Here is a 16,517-nt window from a genome sequence, read left to right as displayed (position 1 = left end):
ATTAGCATTTCCCTGATGATAAAGGAAGTTGAACTCAATCTTTTTAATTCTTTGGGTTTTCGTAGGTTAGTGTAGACTAATGTTGATCTATTTTTAAGGATTATTAAGTTTATAGGAAATTAATGAGTTTTGGTTATGTGGTAGATATGGCTATACATACCAGATTTGTTACCTGGCTGGAATACTTCTTGTTCACTTGGTGGAACTGTTTCAGAAGGATTAGGAGGTGTGGCCTTACCAGAGAAGGGGTGTCACTGGGGGAAGCCTTTGAGATTTCAAGTCTTATTACATTCCCAGTGTGCTCTCTGTCTCCTGCTTGTGGATCAAGATACGTTTTAGCGTTCCTGTTGCCTGCCATGCCTTTTCTCTGTCATCATGAACTCACTACAACCCTCTAAAATCATAATCCCAGTTAAATGCTTTCATTTATATGTTGCCTTGTTCATGGGGCTTTGTCACAGAAAACATATTAATACATTAGACCACTTAACATTTAGATTTCTTTGAAGTTATCTGAGAATATTTAGATAAAAGTACTAATAAGTAGATAATGATAACGTTAGCCTCTCTTTGCAATGACAGAAGTGAGAAAACCACTTAAGAAAGGAATTACTTTGGTGCATGGTTTTAGGGCATTCAGTCCGTGGTTGCTTCACCATCTTGTGAGCCATGATGTTATGGAGAAAGAACATCATCTTGGGAACCTCGTGATGAAGAATTGATGGCCATCTCATGGAGGACACTATGAAGAGTATAATAGTAGAGGGATCAAAAATTAAACAAGCAAAAATGAGAGTATTGAGAGAGGAGCAGGAGGAAGTTGTAGACAGAAGTTTCTGTCCTTCAGGGTCCCACAGCCATTCCATCCAAATAAATATACAGAGGCTTATACAAATTATAAACTGTTTGCCCCATGGCTCTGGCTTCTTATTGGCTAGCTCTTTCTTAATTATTAACCCATTTCTATTAATCTGTGTATTTCCACATGGTCTTGGCTTACTGGTGATGCCCAGACCTATTGCTTCCTTCATAGCTACATGGCATCTCCTTGATTCTGCCTACTACCTTTCTCTATCTCTGTTTGGATTTCCTGCCTGTCCATTAGCCAATAAAGCTTTATTCATCAACCAATAATAATATATATATATATATATATATATATATATATATTCAGCATACAGAAGGACATCCCCCATCAGGAAGTAAAGTGTTGAGACAAGGTAAAGCCTCAGATGATGCACACAATGGCTTATTTCTTCAGCTGGACTTGAATATATCATAACCAGAGCTATGAATTGATCATTTAAACAGTCAACCTATAAAATACAGTTACAGTTGTCATTATATAATTACTTCTCACTTACTCTACCTGGTGGTAATAAAGGTAATAAACTCATGAGCCTTTGGTAGAAGGAAGCACTTTCTATGGAAATTATAATAATTTAATTGATATGTTACTACACTGTGTTCCCAGAAACAATGTGTCACTATACCACCTAATGTACCTCTAGTGAAAAGGAAATTGTAATTATAATCTTGTAACCTTGAAGTGCTAACCCGGGGTTATATGTGCACTCCCTTGAGAATTGTAATATATTAATAGGATGAATTTTATTTTTTACTAAATTCCTTATTCTTAGCATCTTTCTTATTATTGAGTTTATAATACTAGAATAGCCACTAATATATAATTTATATTTTGATTCTTTGAAGAGTATTATTTTCTGAGACTGGATCTTACTATGTTTCCCAGGCTACTCTCTTGATCTCAGACTCATTCTATGTCAGCCTAATGAGTGGAGTGCTGGAATTATGAACACATGATTTCACACTTTTCTCTATATTAGATTAAGTGGATGGACAGCCTGTGAAGTTGATGTCCACGTTGGGCCCCTTGATTGGTGGCACTGGCTTGTGACTGGGAATATCTGTGCAACCAAGTAAATGAATGTCTAGTCTCTGATACTGGCGCTTCTTACAGAAGATTGTGTTCTTCATTCATTCATTTACTCTCTTCTATTCAATAAGAATAATCATGTGTCTATCACACAGTACACTCACTACAGAAAGACCAAACTAACCATTTGGTCACTTCCTACTCACTGCAGTTCCTTGACAATAATGTGAGAATAACATCTATGATTATAATTGTAAGGGAACAATTACCTTGGGAGCACAAATTATATCAACAATAACTGTATGATCAGGTCTGTTTGCCCAGTTCCCACACATTGTTGAAGTGCAAGTCCTTGAACTGGTTTCAGATGTGTGGGAGTCAATGAAACAGCCAAACGAAAGGTCACCCACAATCCAAACGCAATTCCCAGGACTCAATGCACAGATTTAGTAATAAAATGCTTTTACTCTTGTTGCTCTGCTTTTAACCTTCTATTTTCCACCAACTTAGTTAGTTGTTGGTGGAAAATAAAGGGCTACCAAAAGGTAGTTTGCAATGCAAAACACATGGAAGAAAGAGTTTGGGGTTAGAAAATGAAAGGTTAGTCTATTCCAAAAGCCCACATCACTGGTGAGCTCCTTTGGTGTGTTGAAACTGCTGGAGAGTTTCCAAATTTGAGGAAATTGTTCCTGGAAAACATGACAACACCGTAGAGAAAACCAATGAGGGAATGAGTGTTCAGAGCCTGTTGATGAGTTTGGATCACTGGAGCAGGTGGACCAAGTTAATTTGTTGTGGAAGTTTCCGGCTCAGGGGAAGCTAATGACTGTTTTTTTTTTTTTTTTTTTTTTTTTTTTTTTTTTTTTTATAATAAACCTCTAGGGGCTAAAGTAAGTGGCGACACAACCACTCTCTTTCTAACAGAACAGAACCTCAAACTAAAGTTTGCTTTACACCATAGCTCTGCAAAGTCTTATTTTACCCCTTTTATTCAAATTGCCTCTGGTGCCTTAGTGTTTGATCACAGACATGTATAGGACTACAAATTCAGCAAACATCTCCATAAATGGTTGAGTCTTAAACTACAATCCAGGGGTTGATGAACCATGCAAAGCCCTTTCAGAAGGCACCCAACACCAAGCTGGTGACTTGAATTCATTCCCCAGATCCACATGAAAGAAGGAGAAAATCAAGGTCTGCAAGTTGTTCTTTGACACGCACACCGCAACCCAGTACATGAATGTGAAAACATGTGCATGCACATAGCCCCACCCCATGCACACATAGTCAATTACTAAATATGCTAAACTCCAACACTTGCCTACCCTTCTGTCATTATGTACACCTTCCACTACAAAAAGAATGTCAAGAATGACTGACTACAAATAAAATCCCACATTTGGGAAGGAAAAAATACGAACTGCATATTTTATATGCCAATGAAAAGACAGCATTCCACAAAATTCTAAATACTTAAATATCCCAAGACTTCTGCTTAAGTTCACATCAACAGTTGTATTTGGGATTAGATAGGAAATGTGCTCCTTTCAATCCTTGAGAGATGACAGAATGGGGAAGAAATTGACCTCTCTGGCACTGCAGTTATGTCTGCAGCTCCAGGTTGGACCTGACCAGTCTCCCAGGTGGAATCTGCACTTTCTAGAACTGAAACTTTATCAACAGAAGGTCCTTCATTAACACAAGATGCATCGCATTTTCTGCAGTGGTCCATCCATAGAAAATTACCGATTTTGTACACCCACTCAGACCTTCTGCATCCCTGTAATAAGTAAGCAAGAATGTGTCCAGGAGAATGCAAAAATATACAATAAATGAAAAAAAACAGGACACCGAAATTTTGGGTAATTTTGGGTTTCATTTGCATTTGTTACTTTTCTCTATGCTGTGACAAAAAGGGCTTAACAAAGACTTTCTGATACAGAGAGGATGTGTGCCATCACATGGCAGATGGAATGGATACACGCAGCTGTGACTCCTCCTACACATCTGGTGTAGACCAGAAAGCAGAGAACAGGGTGTTGGAAGTCACCTTGCCTCCTCTATTTTTCCCTTTTTCACCACACTTCATGGGATAGTAGAGTGCACACTTAGGGAAGACATCTCCCTCCCAACTAAACATCTTATGAAATATCCTCAGAGATATACCCAGGGGTGTTTCTTCTAGATGATCCTAAATCCCATGGAGATGACAGGGAAGATAACTATCACACTATTTAACATATTTCTTGATGCTGGAATGCAAGAAGTCAGGTAAATTCCCATAGGATTGCATGTATCTAGGAGGAGTCACCTAAATTTTGAAGTGTGACATCAGGCACGTTGTTTCAATTGCCTTACAACTGTTTTGATTGGCTTAGTGCTGTTGCTGTTTACAACATGACCACAACTTTTGGACGGAATGTTCCTATGAGGGCTTTTGTGCCTAGGATGTGATGCCTTGTGTTAAAGGAGAGGTGAATAACTGGGGGTCAGCCAGCATCTAACATCATCTGTGTGCTGAGCATGTACATGTACATGATGCAAGTATTTTTATCCATATCACATCAAGAGGATTTTTATCACAATCTTTTATATATAAATTTTATTTAAATTAAAACAATCTTATTTTATATACCAATCCCAGTTCCCTCTCCCTTCCATCCTCCCATGTCCCCCATTGACGCCCCATCACACCCTCCATCCACTCCCCAGGTGTTGTGAGGCCTCCCATGTGTGGTCATCAAAGTCTGTCACATCATTTGAAGCAGGGCCTAGGCACTCCTCCATGTATCTGGGCTGAGAGAGTATCCCTCGATTGGGAATGGGCTCCAGAAGTCCATCTGTGCACTAGGGATAAATACTGGTTCCACCGCCAGAGGCCCCACAGACTGTCCAGGCCTCCCAACTGACACCTACCTTCAGAGGACCTGGATCAGCCCTATGCTGGTTCCCTGGCTGTCAGCCTGAGGTCCCTGGACTTCCACTTGCTCAGGTCAGCTATTTCCATGGGTTTCCCCAGCATGGTCTTGACCCCTTTGCTCATCACTAATCTTTTCATGGAGAATAAATTCAAACTTTAGAAGGCAGAATACTTTCAATTAGACAAGTTAGAGACCTGGTGATGTTGCCCTGTGATACCATGTGTGCAGAGTAGGTGCAAGGTCCTGTACTTCATCAACAGCATCAAAGACTAAAAGGTCAGAATACATTGAGTTAAAGACAAAATGGGGTTAGTCCTGCTCCTCATCTAGACTAGCAGAAATGTATGCTCTTCACAGCATTCCTTGAGTTGCTTCAGAATTTATCCAGAGGTGCCCCATGCTAGTTCCCATGCCAATCTGTTGGCAGTGGCGGTGTTTGGCATTCTTCTCTTCCAGATACATGATGGCTCAACGTGTTCATGTGGACTTCTAGTGCCTGGCATAGCATAGTGCCTGGTATCTTTGCCAAGGGGAGCAACACAGGACTCTCCCAGTGTTGGCAGTAAGAAGTGGTTCCAATTCCATTTAGAAGAGACTGAAGCTCTTCAAATTTACTGGAAGCAAAATAGATCTTGTCTTCAATCTCGATTTGCATGACTTATACAACTTTATTTTTTTCTCTGAGTGTATTTATTGAGCTATACTGCCAGAGGCAACATCATAGTTACATTTATGTTTATAAATAACATAGAGAACACAAAAACATCTTGTAACAACTTCAATTGTTGTGATTTATTTAATATTGATATAAGTAGGAAGCAGTTCGACAGTAATGCTATTCTGCCACTCACACACTGGTCTGCAATGTGCTACAATGTTCAGCATTTCAGTCCTAGATTTGGGGAGCCACAGCATTCTCCCCCTTTACAGCTTGTGATACACTTGTGAACCCTGCTCTCACAGAAGTATCACTAACCACAGTACCAGCAAGATATTCTCCATTCAACTAGCTCCTCAAAAAGGACTGACAGATTACAAGGTTCAAGTGACCTATGTTCTAGTTACTTTAGGCAATGCATGAGAACGCTATGAGAGTACTGATGAAAAGGCAGGCATGGTCATCAAGGTAAAACTCCATAGATGCCCTTCAACAAAAGAGGCTGGAAAGGGAGAAAGGGAAGGAGGGAAGGATGGAAAGAGGAAGAAAAATAAGGAGGGAAGCAAGGAAGAAGAGAACAGAATGTCAGGGAGGAAAGGAGCAAAAAAGAAAGCATGGGGGAGAGAGATGGAGATGTTCTATAATACCTACTTCAAATAAACAGACATCTGCTTCTCCTTTTTAGTTTTTAACCTGCTGTTTCTTCTTTCCCCTTTTGTTTTTCTGCTTACTTCTTCCTTTCCTTTCCCAAGATTTTACTTATATATGACAAATTTGTTTCCCCAGATTAATACTACTGGCTCATGAGTATCCAAAATACTTATCCTTGTGAGCAACACAGAGACAGTGATATTATGTAATCATAAAACTAAACTGTTTGATTCTGATCGCAAGCCTCACTATTTACAAACATATGTTGTTAGGCTAGTTATTTGAGGTCTTTGTGTCTATTTCTTTAGTCTAAAATAGGAATAGTGTTGTTATGTATCTCAGATTCACATTGTTGGAGTACAAAGTATTGATCATCTGATTTAAAGTCAATAACATAATGTCTGGTAGATCTGAATTCGTTCAGGATCAGTGGATGTTTAGCCACATAACTGAATTAAAATAATAAGATTTTTGATATGTTAAACTATTTGTTTTGAGTGTGCCATATATATACAGACTGTATTTTGATCATATCTATCCTTCACTTTACATTTCCTTTCCTCCCAGATTCCCCCCTCTGATATCATGTCATCTCCTTTATTATGTTTGTATATTCTACAGAGTCTAATTAGTATTGTCCATATGTCCCTGGGCATACAGCCATCTTCTTGAGCAAAGGAAACCTAACAGGGGTCACACACATGGAGAAAACTGACTCTTAACCTCCAGCAGCCATCAACAGGCAGCTCAGCAATCTTTGTTTCAGTTAGGTGCACAGATTAAAAGTTATTCACAACCTTATCATTTGTAGAAACACTCATGATGCCTTCTGACACAAACAAAATTATGATGCTATTTCAACTTTACAAAAGATTCAGATAATTGTAGATCCAGAAATTGTGGAATGCTTCTAAAGATAAATAAATTAATTCTATATCCTACTTTATCCTATGCACCATAAATACAATTTTATGCCAAAATACTGTGTTTGTTTCCTGTGTCCAATATGTTTTACAATTAAATATCTGTGCTGTTTTGTTTCAAATTATTTTAAAGGAAATTGCAAATAACACTGTCGTATTTTTACTGTTCTCATATTTGATTTATGATCCATTTGAGAAAGTAACATGTTGATTTCTGTTTGAAACCCTGTTTACCCAACACCAATGTGAATAGCAGAATTTGTTGGGTAATTCTGGAAATAATAAAGACTCAGTCTATTGTGCTACTCACTGATTTCAGTGAGCAGAGAAATAATGACGATGGAGAACATTATTCAGTATGTCAGCGATTACAGAAACTGGAGGCAGGATTTATTAACACTTTCTAAGAATGTACTGCAACTTCCCAGCAATGAGCTCCTGACCAGGATCATAGTATTTGGCATAAAATTTCCTCCTGTGGTGTAGGCTTCAAATCCAATTAGAAAGCTGCTAGTCACCTTTAGCAATCATAAAATTGTTACACCAGTGAACTTATCTTACCTGACTGTTACTATTAGAGTATGCAGGGTTTAACATTAGGTAATTACACTGTCTTTTTTTCCTGCAGAGCACTTTCCAGCACTATCATAATTTGCCAACAGGGAGGAAGTTTCCTACTCATTTTCTGATTGATTTCTTTACAGACTGTATACAAAGTGTGAAGTATCTTCAGGAACTGGGTCTTACCCTATAATCATGTTGTACAACCAAAGTCAGCGGTGGTAGCCCATGTTTTTTCTTTAGAGACTTCTGGGGCTTTCCTGACCAATAAATTAAGGGGGTATATCATATCTGATACAGTGAATTTTTGGATATACTAGTATAAACATAAATATTTAGGAGGAAATTTGACAGCATGACCATTGAACAAAGTAATTTTAAATTAAATTGTAAAAAGTTTAAATTGAGCCAGGAATTTGTGGCATGTGCCTTTGATCCCAGCGCTAGGAGGAGAGGCAGGCAGATCTCTGTGAATCCCAGGCCAGACTATTCTACAGAGCAAGTTCCAGGACAATTTCCAAAACAATACAGAGAAACACTGTCTCAGAAAGCAAAACAAAACAAAAGCTTAAATTGACATGCCCTGGAAGGGTGGACAATGTCACTCTTAAAAGATGTCACTCTTTGGAGGCTTGAGCTCTTAAATGAGAATCGCAGTATAACACACACACACACACACACACACACACACACACACACACACACACACACACACACACACACACACACTTATATAGAGAGAAAAAGAGAGGGAGTGGAGAGAGGGATGGTAAAAGAAGAGAGGACCAAGACCAACTAACCTATCTGGTATTTAAACTGAATCATAAACATATGCACATAGCAACCTTGATTTTTATATTGGGCATGAGTGTGGTTATACAGCCTAGTCACGTAGCCCTATTTTCTCATGAATTGCTGGCTTGTTGGAACAGTGCTGAGTTTTATGGTAGATGGGAATATGTCCATTGTGCAAACTTAAACAAAACTCTTGTGCTAACAAAGTTAAGGAAACCACTCCTAGAAAGGATCAGGGCTTTCTTCAGGATTTCACACAAAACACTGGGAGTACTTAAGGCACATTCAATTCAACTCATACTGTTTTTGAAATTGTCAAACACAATTTAGAGGAAAAAGTCTGTGACATAAGCATTCTTCGTCATTTGAAAGGCAATTTCTAGTAAGTCTCTCATGAAGTGGCTCACACTGAAACTTAGAGAACAAAACACCAACGTATCAAAAGACCCACTATATTCAGTGATCTTGGGTCCTTAGATGCCCATGAGACAGTGATAGGGTCTGTGAGGGTAGGCATTCTGGAGATTGTCATTCTTCTCTGAAAAAAGTATCATTCTTCTCTGAAAAAAAGTATCAAAATCCTCAAGGAGCATGGAGCAAGAGTTGTGTTATTCAATGTTTGACAAATTATCCAATTAAATTGGGAATACATTAAAAATATACCTACAAATCATGAAAACATTACTCCAGTAAGTCAATTATGAATTAGAACACAGAGCATACAATAAGACACCATTGCCATTTTAGTGGGAAAATGGCACTGGTTTTATATTTTTATAAATATATTGCCCTCCTTCTCAGATGAATAAACTTCTACATCTGCTTAATGGCATTGTTCACAGTCATTATAGAGAGAATCCAACTTTATAGAGATTTATCATGGATAAAGGGAAAATAATTTAATGGCCTTTACAGATAATAGTGGTTATTGTTTTAAAATGATTAATCACAATAAGAACCATGAAGCTACATCAATGATGTTTTCATTCTAATACATTAATGACATAAGATTTTTTTTCTCCTTATAATAGGCACACCTGTGCAAATCTTTCCAGGGTCATTTAAATATTCAGGGTGTCTTGTTGGGCAGTCTTCAGATCACTACTATGCAGAACTGTAAACCATTGTCACAATTACATATGAAACATCAAAAAACCCTATTTTATCATATCAAAAACCATCTTATTTTAAAATTCTCCAAGTATTGGGAAGCTGTCAGGCATGCAATGACAAATGAGTTCTCTTCACTGTAGTCTGAATTATATCATTGGCAGCACTGTCAGTTGTTTTCGTTCAAATCAACAGATTTTCATTCTGTTCATTTTCAAGAAAAAGTCTGAAAAGTATCTAAATCTAAATAATTACAATTTGTCTTTCAAGTAAAAATGATGCTCTATGAGTAAAACACACACACACCAGCTCACAGTGTAATCATCTGTGATAGTGATTTTCTTAAAAAAAAAAAAAAAAAGCCATCAGACCAGACAGTTTGAAGCAAAAATGCCTATTGATAGTTTACATTTTACACTAAAGAATATTAAGACACTTCTACTAGGGTTAACACATTTAAAATAGATAATTGTCTGTGCTTCACAAGGATCTTTAAGTAAATTCTTATGTACCATGGATGCTAGCTGCCGTGATCTGTGCTGTAGTCCTGCGTCATTGCTAAGCACCAATTTTGTTTGAAACACTAGGGCTCTTAAGCTGTCGATACAAATAGACTTTTATCACATGCTGTGAGGTGTAAGTTTTAAAATTAAGTGACAGTTTCAGTATTGTTATGCAGCTTGTATTTATTACCAACATTCAGATAAAAGATTGTTTTTGCTAATTCATTCACACTTAATACTGGGTCCAATTTTGGTAAAAATGAACAACTACATTTGTCCAATTCTGTAGCACACAAGAGTACAATCATGATGTGAACTCTGCCTTCTTGTTTGACCTAAACCTTTTAGTCCAGGAATTTTGGTAACTGCAATTGTGTGGAGGTGACAGTGTCCTGGTTTCCATCAATGGTCTCCATCCGGCATGGATTTAGCAAAGGCAGGTTCTATGGCTCCATCAACTTTTGATGGTGTGTTTTGTGTGTGTGTGTGTGTGTGTGTGTGTGTGTGTGTGTGTGAGTGTGTGTGTGTGTGTTTCTCAGGGAATACAATTGCTTACCATCTGAGATGCTTCAATGGCGTCCCCATTTGTGATTTCTTCAATAATATTCATCTTTTGAAGAGGTAATGATGTCTGTATATATATATATATATAATATATATATATATATATATATATATGGCTCTTTTCCAGAATTTTTAAATATCTGACTCAGATTACTAGTTACCGAGATTGATAATAAAATTATCACATAGTGTTTGTCTAAATCCCTGTAAAATCTGTTCCTAACAACTATAAGGCTAATGTAAATTTTGTCATAGCCACTTTTATGTAGTTTCCATCTCTTCCAAAAGTAACAAATCTCTTCAAAAGTTATTTCTTCATTGTTTTGCCACTTTGAACAGGCTTTATACATGTGGAAGAGAAAGTGAGTTTTTTATTTTAGTTTTTCTAATAAAAATATCTCTCCCTCACCAGAAGATAGATGTAATAAAAACAATTTCTTCTGTTTTAAGGCAAACAATACAATTAAGTTTTCTAACAAATGGACTTAATGTAAGCATTACAAAAGGTTTCAATTTATATAGATAGGATAGATAGATTTAAAACATGAGCAGAAAAATCTTAATACTTGCTGTTCTTCATGTAAGTGAAAGAGGACTTTTACAGTTCACCATAGCAGGACATTGCTTAGACTATGATGATGTAATAGTTGCTACAATGAAGAAAGCATAAAATAGCAAGTGTTCTATAAAACCACCAAATAAAGTGAACTAGTCTCTAAACACGCATATATTTGTAATCAAAAGTGATCCACCTAGGGCATCTTTGGAAACACCAACAAATGGCTTGTTTTCTATAATCACGCTTGTCATCATATGGAATTTGATTGTTTCTTTGCATTCATTGATTGTGTATGTATGCGTATATATTACATACTACAAAAACTGGCTTTGGGAAATAAACTGATTTAGACATGTTTGGTAGATATTGTTTTAAGACTGATCATGGTAGGAAGAGAATCTAGGGAAATTCTTTGAAAGGTTTTATAAGCCCAACTCACAAAGTTAAACCTTCCTTAGCACATTAAGGGCCAGGATTGTTATGTAATAACCTGCACAGGTGAAAGGTTCCGCAAACAAAGTACACCAGTATGTCTAACAAGTGAATGTCACCATGAGTCAGTTTCTAACAAGGCATCCACACTGATGTATTCATTTACAGTGAAAGCCTGTCTGTTAGCTTGATCCTACATATGGATAGGAAAAGGTAAATTTTAAGAGCTAACAAACATACGTAAACACAGAATAATGAAGTAGGAATCATGTGATGCATTTTTCTGTATACATAGAATCACTTTCAATTCAGTAATTTTATTGGTCACCTGTGATGCTTAGTAAACATGTTACCTCATAGAGTCAAATTTGTCATATGCTCATTGAAGTAGACAGTAAAAACATAAACACAGAGAAAAACAACGGCAGATTGTCTTGAAAACAAGGTAGAAAAGAAAATGGGAGACAATGCTCCCTTAGACTGGGATGTCTGGGAAAGCTTTTCTGAGATTTCACTATCAGAGCAAACAAGAGTATGGGAAGAGAGCAGGGCCAGCTTTGGGTTCTGCGGCCCAATGAGGGACAGATGAACTGTGATCATATTCAAAGAACAATGCCAAGTAGCTCTCATGACTTCATTTATATTTTAAAAATTAATTTAGGTTGTTTTGTGGTGAGCACATTTTGAGAGACATCAAGAAAGTAGAAGGCTGGTTATTGGGTTCAACTTTACTGTGCATCTACATAATAAGTTTTGTCTGCCTCAAATAACCTTGAACAATCAGTCATTTATTACTCTTAAATCCAATTTAAGCTGCTTCAAATGTGCTTTTGATTGTTTTGTTTTGAAACATATGAGGAATTTACAATTATAGTATTTCAAGCAATACTGCAAAACAATTTTTTTCAAAAGTATTTTATGTCATTATTCTTATCACTGTTAATACAAAGACAAAAATAAATTTTCATTTCTCAGTACTGGTATTAATATCAACCTGATGTGAAATGACTTAAAAATGATAAATGTTTCCCTTCAAACTGGAAGATACAACATTAACTTAATTTCCCTCAATATTATAGAGAAAGCTATGTGCATCTGAAACTTTCTAATCATACATATGATAATGTGCATTTTTAAGAGATAATATTAAAGTAAAGGCTAAATACTCAACAGGGTATAAGAAAAATATTGATACCCAAAGTGGTAAATCTTAGTTTTAGATGTAAATATTTTTTGGTGTTGCTTCTGAAAATTAAACCCAGGGCTTTATCCCAGTCAAATAAATTTCTTCAAATGAGCTGTGCCTACAAGCATATTCTTGGCTTTATTTTATTTATTAGTTTTTTGAAATGAGACTTGAATATATAGCCCTAAAACTTGCACAGACAAAGATGTCCTCAAACTTAGAGTCATTTTCCACCCTCTGGTTGCAGAGTGGTGGAGTGCAGTTTTGTAAAACCACAGCCTATTCCAAAGCTTGACTTTTCCAGAAAATATGTGCGAATCTCTTCCATATCAGTGGACTGCTTAATGATGAAAACACGAGTAATTTTACATAAAATGTAGCTGTTTTATTATACACATCTGATATTTAATACATATTTATTGGAAGAATAGTGAGATGCCAAATGATGCTGAAGGAAGAGAGAAAAACAAAATGCTATAGATAAAATAATTTAATAAGTGATACATATGAGTTTTTCTTTGTTTTCCAAGTAAATTATATACAGACATTTTCTTTTTTCAGACTTTTTTTGAATTGGAAACAAGATTGGTTTACATGATAATCACAGTTCCCTTCTCCCTCCCCATCCTTCCCTACCACCCCCCAACTAAAACCCTACCTATCACATATCCTTTTTGCTCCCCCTGGATAGTTAGGCCTTCCATAGGGGGTCATCAGAGTCTATCATATCCTTTGGGATAGGGTCTAGCCCACCCCTGTGTGTCTTGGCTCAGGGAGTATTCCTCTATGTGGAATGGGCTCCCAAAGTCCACACCAATGCTAGGGATATGTACTGAATTACTACAGGAGGTCCTATAGATTTCCTAGATTTCCTCAATGAAATCCATGTTCCTGGGGTCTGATCAGTCCCATGCTGGTATCCCAGCTATCAGTCTGGGGAGCAATAGTTCCCAGATATTCAGGTCAGCTGTTGCTGTGGGTTTCACCAGCATGGTATGGACCACATTGTTCTTCTGTCGTCCTTCTCTGCATCTGGATTCCAGTTCAGTTCAGTAATTAGTTGTGGGTGTCTGCTTCTACTACCACCAGCTTCTGGATGAGGGCTATCGGGTGGCATATAAGTCAGTTATCAATCTCATTATCACGGGAGGGCATTTAAGGAATCCTCTCCTCTGTTGCTTAGATTGTTAGCTGGTGTCATCTTTGTAGATCTCCAAACATTTCCCTATTGACTGATTTCTCTGTAAACATAAAATGTCTGCCTCTATTATGGTATCTCCATTCTTGTTATCTTCTATTTTTCCCCTGACTCAACCTTCTGCTCCCTCATGTCCTCTGCATCCCTCTTCTTCTTCCCTTCTCATTCTCTTAGCCCCACTCCTTCCCATGCTTTCAATTTTCTCAGGGGATCTTGACCCTTTCTCCTTCTCCAGGGGACCATGTGTGTCTCTCTTAAGGTCTTCCTTGTTTACTAGCTTTTCTGGCAGTGTGGATTGTAGGCTGGTAATCTTTTACTCTATGTCTAAAATCCACATATGAGTGAGTACATATCATGTTTGTCTTTTTGTGATTGGGTTACCATGCTCAGAATGGTTTCTCCTAGTTCCATCAATTTTCCTGCAAATTTCAAGTTTCCATTGTTTTTTTCTTCTGAGTAGTACTCCACTGTGTAAATGTACCACATTTTCTCTATCCATTCTTTGGTTGAGGGGCATCTAGGCTGCTTCTAGTTTCTGGCTATTACAAATAGTGCTGCTATGAACATCGTTGAACAGATGTCCTTGTTGTATGAATGTGCTTCTTTTGGGTATATGCCTAGGAGTGGAATTGCTGCATCTTGTGGTAGACTCATTCCCATTTTCTTGAGGAGTTGCCATACTGATTTCCAAAGTGGCTGTATAAGTTGGCACTCCCACCAGCAGTGGAGGACTGTTCCACTTTCTCCATGTCCTCTCCAGCATAAACTGTCATTGGTGTTTTTGATTTTGGCTGTTCTGACAGGAGTAATATGGTATCTCAGAGTTGTTTTGATTTGCATTTCCCTGATGGCTAAGGATGTTGAACACTTTCTTATGTGTCTTTCAGCCATTTTAGATTCCTCTATTGAGAATTGTCTATTTAGTTCTGTACCATACTTTTTAATTGGATTGTTTGGTGTTTTGGAGATTAGCTTCTTGATTTCTTTATATATTTTGGAGACCAGCCCTCTGTCTCCGAATGTGGGGTTGGTGAATATCTTTTCCCATTCTGTCAGCTGCCATTTTGTCTTGCTGACTGTCTCCTTTGCTTTACAGAAGCTTCTCAGTTTCAGAAGATCCCAATTATCAATTGTTGATCTCAGTGTCTGTGCTACTGATGTGATGTTCACGAGCAGTTTCCTGTACCAATTAATTCAAGGGTATTTCCAGCTTTGTCTTCTAATAGGTTCACTGTGGCTGGGTTTATGTTGAGGTCTTTATTCCATTTTGACTTAAATTTTGTGCATGGCAATAGGCTTGGGTATATCTGTAGTCTTCTACATGTCTACATCCAGTTATGCCAGCACCATTTGTTGAAGATGTTCTCTTTGTTCCATTGTATAAATTTGGATTGTTTGTCAATAATCAGGTGGTTATAGGTGTGTGGGTTAATATCAGGGTTTTCAACTTGATTCCATTGGTCTACCTGTCTATTTTTGTGCCAATACCAAGCTGCTTTCAGGACTATAGCTCTATAACAGAGCTTGAAGTCAGGAATGGTGATGTCTCCAGATGTTCCTTTATTGTACAGGGTTGTTTTGGCTATCCTGTGTCTTTTGTTTCTCCATACAAAGTTGAGAATTGTTCTTTCAAGGTCTATGAAGAATTGTGTTGGGATTTTGATGGAGATTGCATTGAATCTGTAGATTGCTTTTGGCAAGATTGCCATTTTTACTATGTTGATCCTACCTATCCAAGAGCATGGGAGATCTTTCCATTTTCAGGTATCTTCTTCAATTTCTTTCTTTAGAGACTCAAATTTTTATGGTACAGGTCTTTCACTTTTTTGGTTAGTGTTACTTCAAAGTATTTTATGTTGTTTGTAGCAATTGTAAAGGGTGTTGTTTCTCTGATTTCTTTCTCCACCAATGTGTCATAGCTATATAGTAGGGCTACAGATTTTTTTGCTGAAGGTATTTATCAGCTGTAGGAGTTCCCTGGTAGAGTTTTTCAGGTCACTTATGTAGACTATCATATCATCTGCAAATAGTGAGAGTTTGACTTCTACTGAGACTGGGTTCACTGAGAACAAGAGAGGAATATCATAAAAAGGCAGCATAGAAAATCTGAGATGTTAGGAAAACAAAACCAGTCTTACACCTAGGGGAAAAGATTTTCACCCTCATCCATGACTTCCATGCCACTAAAACCCTAGGCACAAATGTACTTCAACAATTTACATAATCTTTTGAACTAGAATACAAATTATATTTGTAATTATTGGGAGTGACACAAACCATCACTTAACCATGGTTGTACTGTACAAACAAGTATTATAAGTTGAGCAGAAGGTACAGCTATAAGGTTGAAGATGTCAAACCTCTCCTTTTTTAGTGAGGAATTAAGCCAGTAGCAAAATATGGCTATATTAACATAGACTTGAAATTCACCAGTTAATACCATCATGTATTTATTATTTTGTCACCTAAATTCTCCTTCTTCCTGGATAATTTGATGGAATGTTACTCAGTACCACAGCAAGGAATACATGTGGAATAGAACTAATTGTCTCTTTCTCA

General features: G+C 37.3%; 1 protein-coding gene across 1 annotated transcript in view; it reads left to right on the top strand.

Moving 5' to 3' along the window:
* Neto1 (neuropilin and tolloid like 1) overlaps positions 1-16,517 on the top strand; it is a 106,381-nt gene that overhangs the window by 50,292 nt on the left and 39,572 nt on the right. The gene's annotated exons all lie outside the window — the stretch shown is intronic.

Source organism: Cricetulus griseus, chromosome 2 (genome assembly GCF_003668045.3).
Source record: "Cricetulus griseus strain 17A/GY chromosome 2, alternate assembly CriGri-PICRH-1.0, whole genome shotgun sequence".
Taxonomy (NCBI): Eukaryota; Metazoa; Chordata; class Mammalia; order Rodentia; family Cricetidae; genus Cricetulus; species Cricetulus griseus.
This window is presented reverse-complemented; position numbering and strand designations above follow the sequence as displayed.